Source organism: Panthera leo, chromosome B4 (genome assembly GCF_018350215.1).
Source record: "Panthera leo isolate Ple1 chromosome B4, P.leo_Ple1_pat1.1, whole genome shotgun sequence".
In the NCBI taxonomy this organism is placed as follows: domain Eukaryota; kingdom Metazoa; phylum Chordata; class Mammalia; order Carnivora; family Felidae; genus Panthera; species Panthera leo.
The window spans coordinates 74,518,026-74,532,135 of NC_056685.1; the positions used below are offsets into that span (position 1 = coordinate 74,518,026).

Below are 14,110 nucleotides of genomic sequence, written 5' to 3' on the forward strand. Positions count from 1 at the left end.
GAATAGCAAGTACTTCTTTGTGGTTTGGCATTTTGTCTTTTGACTTTGCCTGTGGTGATTTTGTTTGCCAGGCAAACCTTTTTATTTTTATCATTAAGTTTATCATTATTTTATGATTTCTGGTTTCATTCATAGATTTCAAAATTCTCTTTTAGAGTTTGATTTTTACTTTTTTAACGTTTATCTATTTTTGAGAGAGAGACAGAGTGCGAGCAGGGGAGGGGCAGAGAGAGGGGCAGACATAGAATCCGAAGTAGGTTCCAGGCTCTGAGCTGTCAGCACAGAGCCTGACATGGGGCTTGAACCCACAAACTGTGAGATCATGACCTGAACCGAAATCAGACACATCCAACTGAGCCACCCAGGCACCCATTTTTTTTTTTTTTTTTTTTTTGGAGAGAGAGCACGCACACGCAAGCAGGGGAGGGGCAGTGGAGGAGAGATAATCTTAAGTGGGCTCCACGTGGAGCCTGGTGCGGGGCTTGAGGGGCTCGATCTCATAACCCTGAGATCATGACCTGAATCGAAATCAAGAGTCAGTCATTCAACTGACTGAGCCACCCAGGTACCCTTGATTTTTACATTTAAGCTTTATATCTACAGGCAACTCATTTCCTTTAAAGGTGTGAAGTATGAATCTGACTCTATTTTTTCCCCCAATGTCTCCCCAGGATATTTATTGAGAAGTCTTTCTCTCCTCACTGGGTGAAATGCCACCTCTCTATGTAATAAATTCCAAGTTTTGTTTGTGCCTGTCCCAGCTCTTCCTCTGGTTCCTCATTGGCCTAGGTACCCATGCGCCAGCACCAGGCCCTCTCTTTTTCTTTCTGTGCCACTTGGACTTGACTATAGGTCCCTGGGCTTGTGGACACTGGACTGGGATGGGGTAGGGGTGGAGGAATAGCAAAAGGGTTGGATAACATCAGAAAACTTCTAGGCTTTCTCCACAGCCTCCCCACATCTAAAATGGTTTTGCTCCCACACTTCCTCTCTAAAGAAAAACAAAAAGAACAAAGAAGTTCTATTCCTCATTTTAAAAATCTATTTGTCTGGCCCGGAGGGAACCCCCTGTTTTTCTGTGCACTCTGCCGATGTTCTCGGGGAAACAGGGCTTCCCTTCCAAGTTTAGGAGCTTGGGGACACCTTGAAGGAGGGCTTTGATCACTGAGTGACTTCCCCCACAGGCTCCTCAAGCCTCAAACCCAGCAATTGCTGGTGGAGTGTAAATTGAGCTGGTCTTTATCTTAGAGACATTACAACAGACCCTAGACAAACACATTAACAGCCACTAAAAGACTAAACTAATGCGGGCCAATAAACAAATCCCCAGGAGAGATTATGCAGAACCTTCCTCCCTCTCACCCTCCCTCCCTCCTTCCCTCCCTCCGAGTGCCCCCTCAGCTCCTGCTCTCTCAGCCCAAGAGCTCCTCCCCAACCAGACCCTACACGCCTCACTGGCAGCTGCCCTGCTTTGGGCCCCTTTTCTAACCCGGCTCTGGTCCATGCACTCAGTAAATATTGCAAATAACATAAGAGAGCAAATCTCCTTTGATGGACCAGCTAATAGTTCCAAGCTATCAAAAGGAAGGTTCTCCTTTGGAGGTAGAAATTATCCTATATACCTGAGGTTTTCAATTTAAGGTCTTCAGATGTGCCTCAGAGGTTCCCTGGACCCCTGCAGTGATTTGCAATATTTATAGGTAAGCCTGGGGGGAGCATTTTTCTAAGTGGTGGGAGAGGAGGGTGGGTCCTTGGTGTTCCTAAGAGTCCAATACTTAAAAAAAAAAAAAAAAAAGTACAGATATCTATGGATAAAATGATACCTGGAATCTGCTTCAAAACATTCCAGTGGGAGTTCAGGGAGTGGCTGGGATAGGTGTAGTTATAGATGAAATAAGATTAGCCATGAGTTGATAATTGTTAAAGCTATTGATGGGTGCTTGGCAGTTATTATATTATTCTCTTGTGAAGGAAGGAAGGAAGGAAGGAAGGAAGGAAGGAAAAGAAGGAAGGAGGAGGGGGAGGAAAGAGGGAGGAAGGGTTGGAGGAAGGAAGGAGACCCTTGTTACAGACTAATGGAAAGAGCCAGACAGCCCACAGTCTGCAGCTGCCTCTCACAATTCCGCTTTATAGGAACAACTTCTGCCCTGATTCGTGTTTGGGAGGCCGGAAAATGTGTGGATGCAGAAGCGTGTCCCCTTCACTCTCACCTCCACCCTCTGTGCTCAGCATCGCCCTGAGAGCAGGACCAGAGTCCCTGAGGGCATCTTTGTTCATCTTTGTCCTCCCGCTAAGCCTCCCCCTGCCCCGCCACAGGCTTGGGGGTGGGGGTGGGGCAGGGAGTCATCCGAGGCCCTTGGCTCTCCACCCCAGCCCAGGCAGATGGAGCCCCGGTTGCCTGAACGAGGTTGTGCAGAAGGGGACTGTGGCTGCACCGTTTGGATGTGCTTGGAGTAGAAAATTCACAAATTCCAAGCTCCGCTCCCAAAGCAAACCTCCCCAACCCAGGTGGCTGCAGCCCGTCCTCCCTCTGATAGCGACAGCTCCATGGGCCGCCAGGCGGGGAGGCTTTGAAAACCAGCTTGTGTTTGAATTGTGAAAGCACCAATGTTTGTGATGTTTGCCCAGCAGAGAAGGAGCATATTTTCTCCCTTCCAAAGGCAAACTCAAAAGATGCTCCACGGTTTTTCTTCAGACTTTCCACAGGAAACATAAATCAGGAAGAAAAATGACCATAGGTGCTGGGGCCTGAAGAGGAATGCCAGCCCCAAAGGGGCTGCTGGAACAGGCGCCCTCTGTCCTCCGGTGAGGATGACACCCTTCAGAGTCTAGGGCCGCACTTCTCCCCTCTGAGCAACCTTCCCAGTTGAGGCGAGGGGGGCAACCAGACCCACTCTCAGGCTTCACTCCTGGTCGGTCTTCCCCATCCAATGGCGGCTGGTGCTTGGGCTGGGCAGCTATTGAGATCCCCTAGCTGCCTATCTTTTTGTCTTCTCTCTCTCTTGTGTTAAAGTAAAACAAACATGGTGCTCCAAGCCCAGGAGCCCAGCAACGCTGTCAGATGCTGGATCAGAGCGTTAAGGTGTGGACATGGCATGCAGGGAGCCTGAGCGCTGCCCCCCTCATCTGCCGGCCGGCCCTGCCTGTCTTAAGCTCCATCTTGGAAGGAGAAGGACTTTCCCAGTCTGTGATCTCTGCCCTCAGGGAGCTTATAATCTGCATGCAAACATAAAATAAGAGAGGTCATAAGGCAGTGTTTGAGTGCACACTGTTAAAATAAAAAAATAGAGACCAATCTTGAAAATTCCCTGAGCAGACAAAACCAATTTACTTGTACCAACAAAGTTGAATGTAACTTATTTTGCAGAACTAACCTGACTTGGATTATTTCTTGCTTGTGCCTCTGGAAATCCTAGGCAAAGAACTGTTTCCCAAGGTTGATATGAGATAACCACTGACCAATTCCCTGTCAGTTAAGAAGATTCTAATATTGTAAGAAGAAGAAGAAGAAGAAGAAGAAGAAGAAGAAGAAGAAGAAGAAAGAAGAAGAAGAAGAAGAAGAAGAAGAAGAAGAAGAAGAAGAAAGAGAAAAGAAAAGAAAAGAAAAGAAAAGAAAAGAAAAGAAAAGAAAAGAAAAGGAAGAAATTCTAATACTATAACCAATCACCGTGAAGAATTAGCAGTCCCTGCTTTCTTGCTATATAAGCTGCTTTACAACAATATACCCCAGAGCCTCATTCCACTGTTTGATTCTATCATTCTCTGCTCTCAAACTGTCTTTTTGGTGTGCACAGTAAATTTCTACTAATTACTACTTTGGTGATTCATTGTTTTTACTTCTGCTATTTCTGAGATTTTGACAACACGTATATGCACTGACTGATCTAGGCTGTGACTAATCTTTTTGTTTTTAAATAGCAAATCTCTTAATCTTTTTTAAAGTTTATTTGAGAGAGAGAGAGAGAGAGAGAGAGCAAGCGTGAACAGGAGAGGGACAGAGAGAGAGAATCCCAAGTAGGCTCCACGCTGTCAGCCTGATGTGGGGCTCAAACCCATGAACTGTGAGATCATGACCTGAGCTGAGATCAAGAGTCAGACACTTAACTGACTGAGCCCCCCAGGCACCTCAAAGGTGTATATACTCTTTTTTAAAAAAAAATTTAATGTTTATTTATTTTTGAGAGAGAGTGAGAGACAGAGTGTGAGGGGGTGAAGGGCAGAGAGAGGGAGATACAGAATCCAAAGCAGGTTCCAGGCTCTGAGCTATCAGCACAGAGCCTGATGTGGGGCTTGAACTCACAGACCACAAGATCATGACCTGAGCTAAAGTCAGATGCCTAACTGACTGAGACACCCAGGCACCCCTATCCTTGATGGACTTTTTTCTGCACAGAGGATCAGACTCTTTTTCATGGGTTATAAGTACCAGCCGACTGCTTCCACATTGGGAGTTTGTGAAGATTATATACATTGACAGATCAACTGGACCCTACAAAAAGCTTGACCCAAGAAATAGAGGATTGAAATCAGTTTGGCCTGTGCTAGCAGAGCTAATGCAACATGCTGATTGATTCATTATAAGCCACGATGCCTTGAGTATTTTCTAGGGCTGTAGCTGGAATGCTTCAAGGCCACCATTTCTGTCTCTTGACATCTGAGAAACTTACTTCTTGAGATATTTTCCTCTCCTATAATGTTCTGTCTTTGGATAGACCCAACAAGCCCATTGAGCATCTACAAAAAAAAAAGAAAAAAGAAAAAGACATATTATCAATTCGTATAGCCCTGTGATAAGTCAACTAAACAAAGAAAGGACACCATTGGAAGATGCTTTTGAGAGCATGCTTCCAACCAGAGTTGGAACTTGGCTTTGATGGACCAAATTCAGAGAAAGACCACAGAAACCATTTCCTTTTCAGCTGACGTTTATTTATTCTGTTCATCTGAAGCCAGAGCCAATAAATTAAGTAACTTTCAATGGCTAAAAAGGTCTCTGAGATTAGATTGGTCAATCCCATGTCAGAAAGCTCAACTGACCTGCAGACCAGCCCGCTGTATTCATGAGTGGTGCCAGTTGTGAGAGGGGCTTCTCTCGTGCTGCTTCTGGCTGAGACTGGCTCTGACCAGAGACGCAGAGGAGGAGAGGGAGGGCGGTGCGCTGATGAGGCTGAGGAAGAGCGATGCAGTGGAAATAGGGTGCAGGTGGCTGAGACCACGGGCTTTGGGGTCACACGGACCTGGGTCCAAAGGGCTCCTGGGCTGATGTGCTGCCATGTTTCCTGACCTACGAAAGTGGCACGATGCTAGCACCTACCTTATAAAGCGATTGTGGGGATTAAGTAAGATAAAATGTGAAGAGAATTCACACTCAGCTCTCAGCAAATGCAAGCTATTCTAATCTCAGCGAAAAGAAAGAACAAGGGGACGAGTCGGGGTTGGGGAGGGGGGACACGGTGGGAGGGGTTCAGAGGCCTGACGTTGCAGAGAGCAGCCCCCCACCCAGCCCCGTCGCCAGGCACCTGGGACTGCACATCTCCTGGTCCAGACAGATGGCATACATGTTTATTGGAAAACCATCCACAAAAGTTATTGGAAACTTTACATTTGCGGCCCGGTCTCTGCACACCGCCTAACTGCCACTGCGGGAAACAAGGCCTCATTCACTCCCCAGGCAGCTCCCTCAGCTGCCCCAGCCCCTCCATCTCACGCCCCACTGGGACTGGTGTGCAGAGGCCCCCTGGTGCCCAACCTCCTCCCCTCCCCTGGCTCTGAGTGATTTCTGACTTGCTTTTTCCAAATGTGAAATCTTTGAGTGAGGTCATTTCAACCGGGGAAGGAGCGAGGGGAGGGTCACCAAGGCGATATTTCCTAAATGCAGAGGTCCCTGGGGTGACTTTAGATGGAACTTGGATAAACATTTTTCATTTTAATGGTTACATATTTATTTTTAAATGTATTTCTTTCAATGTGATTGGAGGGAAAGGTAGAATGTCAATCCCATGATACAGAGTTTTCAGTTCAAGTAACCTTGAGTAAAGCAAAAGAGAGTGAGAGAGTTGATTTAAGGAAACTATTAAATGAATAATAAGTCTAGGTGGTCCTCAGATCTGACAAATAGTTCTGGGAATGCTGCACACTTGCTCTCAGCCCTCATCTGAAGTTTCCTGGACATGGCGGTCTGACAGACACGGTTTTGATCTCAGCAGGATGGTCCTGCCCTGAACTGGCCAGGGAGAGGGGCTGTATATAGCTCCAGGGACATGTCACAGTTCCCTCGAATGCAGTTCCGTCCGTCCCATACAGGTCTGCACCTGGCCGGCCTCGCTATCCTCAAATACTACTCCCATAATTCATACTCAAGAGCCCTCCATAACTCTCCATTACCTACAGGATAGAGGCCGACTCCTCAGCCTGGCACTTCAGGCCCTTCTCAATCCATCTTTCCGCTTACGCCACAGGCCCATGTACTCACTGCCTGGAAATCTGGTGTCCCCCCTTTGGCGATCCCTCTGCTCCAGCTGCTCTGCTGATGTACATTGTCCACTCACCTCCAACCTGCCCTATGCTTCCTCAACCTCCTCCCAGTCCTCTGAATCTCCTCCTCCCAACAGGCAGACTGATGGTCTAGCACAACGCTCAGGGCCAGGCTTGGAGTTGTGACTCTAGCACTATTGCTTACCAGCTGTGTGTCCTTGAGCCAATTACTTGCCCTCTCTGGTCCTCAGTTGTTTCATCTGTAATGACGGGTGATGACAGCAACATCTCCCTCCTCCCAGGTTTTTGGGAAAGCTGAATGAGATGCTGCCCTTGGCACAGCACCAGATACACAGCAGCAATAAGTACCCTGTGGTGGCTGCCCTTCCTTGAACTTGGAGTTTAGTTCTGACCAAGAGCAGCCTTTTGGCAGTCATTTACAGGGAGTAGGTGTTTGATAGGTATTTGTCGACTGATGGTGGATGTCCTGTGATGTGTTTTCTACATACTTCTCTTGATCAGAGGCTCCGCGGAGCCCGAGAGCAGTGTTCCCTCTCCCAGGTCTGAAGGTCCTCCGCAGCCTTGAAAAGCATCTATTCCTGGACCATCTCACCGCCTTCTCTTCTCTGGGTGAGTCCTCTTTGGTCTTGAGGGCTCATTGTGGAGCTACCTCTTCTTCCTTCAAGTTTGGCCTCACACTAGAATCTTCCCAGGGGCAGCCAAGACCGGCAGCGGTGGCACATGAAGCTTCCCTGGGGCAGATGGGAGGGGACAGAGAGGACAACGGCTGGGCACACACAAGGCCATCTTGCAGGCTAGAGAGAGGCCACCAGCACACACTGAGCCAGGGCCCCCTTGTGCAGGGCACTGTGCTAAGTGTGGCCCCGGAGGCCCAGGCCCTACCCCTGGTCCTGTCCCCTTCAGCCCTTGCTCTGGTTGACTACAGAGACGGCCCCAGAGCCTGGGGTTTAGCATCAGTGCCCCAGTGACCGGCCAGTGGCCACAGGCCTAGAGGAGCTGCGGGCCTTCCCTCCCCCACCCGGTCCTCGGCCTTCTCTGAAAGAAATGTGTGTTCCCTCAGCCCTCCCCCCTCGCCACATCCCCTTCCTCCCACAGAGCCCGGGTCCCCAGGCTGCAGTCCAGAAGTCCCTCTGAGCAGACTCCAGCGAGGCAGGGCTTTGTTAGGAAACCTCATTAGCAGCGACAGCGAGGCCCAGGCGGCGCAGAGTGGCATTCCAGGTGTCAGTTGAGAGGGGCCACAGGAGGCGAGGCCATTAAACCATGCTGAGGTCAGCCCCTAGCAGAATGAAAACAACAAACTGCAACCAGGGAAAGCGGTGGGAAGTAAACCGGTGGATTTTAAAGGGGATGCCCCATACTCGTCCCTGCCTGATCCTGGGAGTCCCGAGGGTAAGGTCTGTCTGAACAGCCTCCACTCTGTGAACCCCCGGAGGCTGGAGGCTGGGCGTCAGGAGACCCTGAGCCCCCAGTGCCCAGCACATACAGGCACTCAATAAACTGAATGAATGAGTGAATACTTAGCTTTTCCCGGGGAGGAGGGCCAACAGTGGCTCGGACTCCTTGAGCACTCACCATGTGGCAGGCACCGTGCTAAACACTGCCTGCGTATAAGCTCTTGGTAAGACAACACAAGGATTATTAGCTCCATTTTAAAGACGACGAAGTATAGATACCAGAACGTGTTATTTGGGCCTCCTCTGGCTCTTCAAGAATGCTCTAGAGCTCTACCTACTGATACTTGGAACTTCTGAACACATTCCTTCCTTCCACTATTAGTCATGAAAAGGCTGAAGGAACAGTGGGGCTGAGGAAGCATGTGGAAGGAAGCTCACTCCTCCTGAAGGGTAATTAGTGTGAATGGTTGGTATCTGGAATTCTGTGTCCAGAGAGGGAGAGGAGCCTGAGTCCTGGGACAGACTCTGTTGAGGGAGGCGAGGACAGTGGCTGCCTGTGTGGACTCGCACTTTGCTTCAGTGAGTTCTGTTTGCCTCCGCTGGGCAGGGACGTGCAGGGGCTGGGTATTTTTGTCGCCAAACGGGGAATGCACATGATTTATGAAGTCCTTTCAACCTGAGGCTGCCTCATAAAGGAGCTTTGAGGGGACTCCAGGGAACCTAGTTATGAAAGGCCTTCCTTTCTGGGGCTCTGTTAGACGAGGCATCACTGCCTGCCTACCTACCTTCAAGGATTAGGAACCTCGTGTGCCCTACCCTAGATCTGGAATGATGGGGACCGGGGACCCCAGGAAGGCTGGATGTGGATTTGTCCCTTGTTCCCTTATCCCTGCTCAGGCTGTTTGTCCTTTACATCCTCTTAGCTGAAACCTGTCCCCTAGAGATTGCTGATCCCTGATGACCTTGACTTCTGAGGCCCAAGCTTCCCTTGGATGAGTCATTCATCTCACTGAGCCTCAGTTTTCTCACCTGCAAAATGAGTATAATACTACCTACCTCAAGTTTTTGTACTGAGGAATCTAGACCCCCACCAGTTGGAAAGCTCTATGAGAATAGCCCCCTATGTGTCTCGTTTATTCTTGTCTTTCAAGCACCTAAAACAGGGCATATAGCAGTGGGTACAAAATGGCAATTTGTCCATCTGAATTCTACTGGATTCCACCATGAGGAATAAGTGAAATGTGTTTGAAACTTCCAAGCACGGTGCCTGGTAGGCATTTAGAAAATTTGGGTTAAATCTGAATTTGAATTTAATTCTCCTCTGCAGATATGGAATGGAGACCCCTTCCCACATTGTGAGATGGGGTCCCCAGGAGTTCAGCCCTCTCCTCCCGGACCCCTTGGGGCCAGCTGCAGAGGACCTTTGTCTGTCTCCCTCCCAAGTGCTCCTTCCCCAGCTGGACCTCCCAGCCTCTCCCAGCCAGGCAGCAGCCCCTGTAGCCCCTCTGAGGCGGTGGGTGTCCCTGTGCGGGCACAGCCAGGCCAGACCCCTCTCCAGGGAAGGGACTGAGGGGTGTGAAGGACTGGTGTGTGGGACTTTGTTTATTTTCTCTGAAGGATCCTGCCTGAGCCCTGCTATAAAAATAACCTGCCTGGAAACCTCATCTCTGAGGGGGAGAAAGAGGCTTTTGTATCCAGAGAAGTGGCTCTAACGGCCTCCCTGTGCCTTGTCTCAGCCCCACACATCAAGGAAGACCTGGCTATGGTGATGAGGAGCCAGGGCCCAAGAGAAGTGTGCAGGGCAGCTGCCAGGGGAGGGCACTGGTGGGGGAGAGAGAGGGAGGAGAGGCAGCTCAGCAGCCCCTCTCCTGGAGCCCCCCCTTGCCTGCTTGACCCGGAAGTTCAGGAGGAGGAACTGAGGGAGAGGAAGAAAGGTGACATCAACAAGAGATAAAGGTCAACCAAGATACACTGGATATCAAGAGACTAACAGGCCAGGAGAGAGGAAAATCAAAGTCCGATGGAGAGGAGAGACATAGGGAGGAGACTGAAGCCAAAAACAGAGAGAGATTCACCCAGCAAGATGTGAATGGAGCTCAAGGAATCTGAAAGAGACTGCAGCCATGTTTACAGATGGAGCTAAGGATTTGGTCTAATTCCTGGGATCCCCCCACTGTGTTCCCCTGCTGGGAGAAGAGGCCAGGCAGGGTCAGAGCTGGCTCTAGGGCCCTTCCCTGATCATTTGCACTGGCCAGCCCCTGCTCTGGCTCAGGCTGGGGTGTGCACGAAGACACAGGCCTGACTCCAGTTTCTCAAGGCATTCCTTCCCAAGGACCAGTCCAAAGGCAAGATGTGGATCTGCAGCAGTGAGAGAACACTGGCACTGCATTCAGGAGGCCTGGATTCAAGTCCCAGTTCTCTCACTTTTTAGCTGGGTGATTTTTTTTTGAGGGGGAGAGGGGCAGAAGGAGAGAGAGAATCCAAGGCAGGCTCCATGCCCAGCACAGAGCCCAACTTGGGGCTCTATCTCACCACCGTGAGATCATGGCCTGAGCCAAAATCAAGAGTCAGATGCTTCACCGACTGAGCCACCCAGACACCCCTAGCTAGGTGATCTTATACAAACTATGTAAAGTCATCCAGCCTGGCACTCTTACCTGTAAACTATATAAGCCACCCCCCCCCCAGGGCCATTGGGCAGATCCATGGAAAGATACCAAATGGACTAAGTTGTATGGCACCAGTAAGACAAGAAGGGATCCAGACACATTTCTCCAGGCTCTGGCAAGGGGCTAGTGTTGACCAGAGTCTTGGTAACCAGCACCACTCATGCTCTCTCTGCTGTAGCAAGAAGGTCAAAGAGAAGCTCACGGCATCAGTCATCTGAAAATAATAGATTCCAATACTAACCATGAATGTGAAGTTCTTTCCTGTAAGAAATCTCCTGCATTTTTACATCACCAAGACTTGGGTTTAATCTGCCTAGACTCAGGTTGGTAGAACACATGCCACTAAGGACACCCTTAAACTTTTGTCCAGAGGAGAAAGTTGATCTCTCCTGGGATAATTTATGGAGCCAGCAGAGGATGATGTATTATCTTTCCCCTGTATTTTGGAGCTGGTGTTTTTTGAATGACACAGATCAAAGGGGAGAATGGAGCTAGGGTCCAGGATGCTTTAAAGCAACTTTTGGAGGGACAAATTAAGATGTGGAGAGACTATAAAGGAAACCCTACTTATGGGACAAAGAGCTGGGCAGCACAGCTGTACCCTGGAGCTAGGAGAGGGTTAGGGAGTTATAGAAGCCATGATCAAGAGCAGGCTGTCGGCACTGCAGGGCCTAAAGCATTCCCAATGGCTTGAGGCTGAGGAGGGGCCCAAGAGAGAAAGAAACAGGGAGGAGGGCTGCAGCAACATGGCTGCTGTGAGGTAGAAAGGAGTGGGCTTGGGGAGGCTGGGTGGCTCAGTTGGTGAAGCATCTGACTTCGGCTCAGGTCATGATCTCGCGGTCTGTGAGTTCGAGCCCCGCATCGGGTTCTGTACTGACAGCTCAGAGCCAGGAGCCTGCTTCAGATTCTGTGTCTCTGTCTCTCTTTGCCTCTCCCCTGCTCACACTCCATCTCTGCCTCTCTCAAAAATAAATAAATGTTAAAAAAAAAAAAAACAAAACAGAAAGGAGAGGGCTTGGTGACACAATTGGAACAGTCCCCCAAACTGGCCCTCAGCAGTGCCTTTGAAAAGTGACTGATGGAATGTGCTCAGGATATGAATAACATTAATAGTTAATGACAAACGGTTAACACTTACTGGGTGTCAGACAACTGCTCTAAAAGCTTTGCATGCATTATTGCATTTAGTCCTTACAAATGCATGGTGGTTGCCTCTCCATGCAGCCATCATCATATCCCACCCACACTGTGTAGCAGACTTGCAGGCTAGGCAGGGTTGACCCGAGTCCCAGGTCTGAGGGTAGGCCCCAATAGATCTGAGCCAATCAGGGTAACCCCATAGCGCATGCCAGAGGAACACCTTCAGGTTGATCCAAGTGAAGTGTAGACTAGAACTTGACTTAATAATGAGGGAAGAAAAGACCTCTCTTTCTGTTTTATGCTAGACTGTGATATGTACAGGTGGGAGGCCTAGAATTGTCTGCAGCCATCTTAGGATCATGGGTGAACCATACTGAGGATGAACCAACATATCAGGAAGGCAAAGCCAGAGGAATCATAGAGAATAAGCAGAAGTCGTGATTAAACTATTCCTGAAACTCTCATGACTTTAGGATTGTCATGTGAATTAATAAAGTCCATTATTAAGAAAATTGAGCTGGATTCTTTCCTCCCTCCCTCCCGTCCATTTTTTTTGTAACTTACAACCAAAAATATCCAAACTGATGCAGAATATGTGGCCCAGAGAGGTTAAGTAACTTGTCCAAAGTCAAGTAAGTTACATAGTAAGTGAAGGAGCTGGGATTCAAATGAAGGCAATGTGAATCTAGAGCCTGTGCTCTTACAACAGCATCAATGAAACCCACAGCGGCTGTATTCTGACCACACACCAGCTCCATGCCAAATCACTCTCCACTTCATCCCACAGCATCCTCACAGCAGCCTTTCAAGATGGCAGCTACCATTATTCCTGTTTTTACAGACAAGGGACTGAAGCTTAAACAGGTTAAGTAACACACCATCATCACACAACTCTGAAACAACAGAGCGAAACTGAACCCGGGTCCCTCTGATCCAGACGCTGGGCCTTCTCTCCAGTCCTGTAGGCAGGGGCTGCCCAAGAATGGTCCTCGACAGTCTATTCCATTCCCTTTGATGGTGAATTGACTTCCAGTTGTTCTGTCCAGGTTAGTCGTATCTCCATGGAGGTTGCACAGATAGGTGAGTGTTAAACGGAGGTAGGAGGCCAATTTTAGCCCGACATTAGGAAGAACATTCCTATTGTTCCAGCAATGGGGCGGGCTACCTAGGAGAGTCTGAGCTCTCCATGGCAGGCAGGCCAGCAGGCCAGGGATGGTGGCTATGGCTGCTGCCTGCATGAGCTAGGCTGACAGGAAACGCTGAGGCTCTGAGCTCCTAAAGCCTTCCCCTCCCTCCCTGGGCCTCAGTTTCCCCATCTGTACAGCGGTTAGGGCAGGACTGGGTGAGGGCTGAGGTTTCTTCCAGCTCTAACATTCTCGAATTCTGGAATTCCCGGAGGCAGGACTCCAGGCCCCAGGGTCTGGCCAGGAAAACAGAGACGAGGCTGTTTGGCCAGCTGGGTAGAACAGTGGAGCTTATTGAGCCCACGGTTCCCTGAAACAGAAACAGCCAAAGGGCACAAGCAGGGAAGATAATTTCATTTGTGGGGTTGGTGAGAGCAACTGAAAAAAAATGCAGTGCTTGAGGGCTGTCCAGGGAGGGCCGAGTTTCAACCGGTGGGTTGTGCCTGTGCGCCTGCCGGGATAGAAACTGCACACAAGGCCACGTTCTGCCCTGGCCAGAAGGAAGACAGCGAACCTGGATGTGACGGTCCCCATCAACAGCACAGGGACCACGAAGACCTACCTGGTCAGGGATCCCTCAAATGGGTTCACTTCCCCTGGAGACTGGAGAGACCTGTTTGTCATTAGCAAAGGAAGCCTTTTGGAAATGGGCCTTGGTTAAACGTAAACCACTGTTGTTCAATGTACATGTTGTTCAGGTAACCAAAAGGTGCTTATCAGCAATACAGAGACCATTCTCACAAAGTTGTGAGGCCAGAATTAGAGAGGAGGCCTGGGGTCTCCTTCCCTGGATATCTTTGGGCTGGCTTAGAGGCCAAGAAGTGGGCAAAATGCCACTATAAAGCTTTGGGGTGTCTCTCCAGGATCTTACCTCCACTCTTTGCTCTAATGATGATTAATGTTGATGTTGTGACTATTTTCAATGTGCTCTGACATCTGCAATCCCATCTGATCTTCATTATAATACCCTGAAGTAGACAGTGGGATAACTTTGTGCCCATCTAGACAGGAGAAAATGGAAGTTAGAGAGGGTAAGCCTCAAGTAGCAAATGACGGTTCTGGGGTTGAACCTAAGGCCCTCGGCCCCAATCCTCTGCCCTTTTTCTGTGGTACCCCACCATCCCTCCACCCCCCTTTTTGGGGACACAGAGGGCTGACTTTTCCAGGATGCTTTTTTTCTCTTGCTTAGAGACAACACAGAGACCTTGGAGCTAGATTAAAACCATTA

General features: G+C 49.3%; 1 protein-coding gene across 5 annotated transcripts in view; it reads right to left on the reverse strand.

Moving 5' to 3' along the window:
* Nucleotides 1-523: 523 nt before the first annotated feature.
* SENP1 (SUMO specific peptidase 1) overlaps nt 524-14,110 on the reverse strand; it is a 77,337-nt gene continuing 63,750 nt past the window's right edge. For 4 of the 5 annotated variants that reach the window (XR_006204817.1, XR_006204819.1, XR_006204818.1 and 1 more), the window contains 3 exons: nt 13,754-13,883; nt 7,665-7,771; nt 6,680-7,226 (listed from right to left, as the gene is read on the reverse strand). The gene's annotated coding sequence lies outside the window, so the exon portion shown is untranslated. Of the gene's footprint in view, nt 3,217-4,667; nt 4,735-6,679; nt 7,227-7,664; nt 7,772-13,753; nt 13,884-14,110 lie in introns of those variants that run through there. The other variant, XR_006204815.1, reaches the window with a different exon arrangement.